The sequence below is a fragment of the Mastomys coucha genome, unplaced genomic scaffold (assembly GCF_008632895.1).
Source record: "Mastomys coucha isolate ucsf_1 unplaced genomic scaffold, UCSF_Mcou_1 pScaffold21, whole genome shotgun sequence".
NCBI lineage: Eukaryota > Metazoa > Chordata > Mammalia > Rodentia > Muridae > Mastomys > Mastomys coucha.
The window spans coordinates 24,692,650-24,694,044 of record NW_022196904.1 but is presented as its reverse complement, the minus strand read 5'-3'; the positions used below and the strand labels follow the sequence as shown (position 1 = coordinate 24,694,044).

Genomic DNA, 1,395 nt, shown 5'->3' with positions numbered 1-1,395 from the left:
TTTCTCACCTATGACAATGAAGGAAAATCTGCTGCAGATCGCCTTTGGCACCCTTCAACTGCCAATAACTATGCACAAGCCATGTGGAGGGACCCAATGACCAACAAATGGCAGGGTCCAGACCCTGTCCTCATTTGGGGAAAGGGACATGCTTGCATTTATGATAATAAGGCCCAAAATGTGCATTGGCTGCCAGAGAGACTTGTCAAATTATTCTCAAATCCTCCAGGGAGTTCCCCTGAGAAGTTATAAATATGCTCTCTTATAGAAAACCATGGGAGGTGCAGTGACCTGGCTGTGGATCCTCTTGAAGACTTTCTTGTCAGGTAGGCCTATCAAACTCAGAGCCTTGCCCTCAGGAGGCAGCTATCAACTTTTTAACTATACTTGGCAGGTTATTAATGAAGCCAATGATGTGGCTTTTTCTACCTCCCTAATAGGAGGATCCCCAACCTGGCCTGTACTGACCAGGGTCCTCCGATCTTTGCAAGCTAGCTGCAGGGGGCAACTCCTATTGGGGCCTCCCAGATCAGTATCTCCCCCTGGATAAAGCCCCCCATGGATCAGGGCTTGATAAAAGATACGTGGGTTGCAATACAGTCCACTGCCGCACCAATAATAGAGAAACTGATTTTTATGTTTGCCCCGGGAATCACCCAGGTAGAACACTCAACTATAAGTGTGGCTATAGAGATTCCTTTTATTGTGCTAGCTGGGGATGTAAGACCACGGGAGATTCCCACTGGAAACCCTTCTCCTCATGAGATTACATCACCATAAAAAAGGGATGGAAAAACTCCCAAAGAAACTCCATCTTTACCCAAGAATGCCATAATACAGACACCACTAAGGGTTGATGCAATCCCCTTGTGATTACTTTTACTGAAGCTGGAAAGGGAGTCAGCCAAGAATCCTGGATGTGTGGGCATGAATGGGGACTACGCATGCATGTGGCCAATAAAGACCCTGGCCTCATCTTTAGGATAAAATTACAAAAAAAAAAAAAAAACCTGCCCAGAGGCAATGCAGCTGCCATTGGGCCCAACCCAGCCCTCCATCAACCTGCGCAACCTAGCCCCCCAATTAGAAAAATCCCCTGGAATTGTATCTTCCAGTACTTCTTTCCCTGTGACTTCTTCCAACCTACCATTCCTGCTGGTCCCTCATCATCTGTTGAAGTGTTATTGCAAATGGTTAATGCCTCTGTGGCCACCATCGAGGTGACTAATTATACCCTTCTTGAAGAATGTTGGGTCTGCTTTTCCCCCCAAACCCCTCTTTATGAAGGCATAGCATCCTTTCTTCTGGTTGTTTCTACCAATAATACCAACAATCTTAGCTGGCACCCCAGTGAAGGCACAGGCTTGATGCTCAGCCAGGTCGTGGGTGTTGGCA

General features: G+C 46.9%; 1 long non-coding RNA gene across 1 annotated transcript in view; it reads left to right on the top strand.

The window, feature by feature from the left end:
• LOC116102008 overlaps positions 1-476 on the top strand; it is a 10,094-nt gene extending 9,618 nt beyond the window's left edge. Inside the window, exon 3 of the long non-coding RNA XR_004122970.1 lies at positions 269-476. This is a non-coding gene — a long non-coding RNA (uncharacterized LOC116102008). The remainder of the gene's footprint in view (positions 1-268) is intronic.
• The last annotated feature ends 919 nt before the right edge of the window (positions 477-1,395 follow it).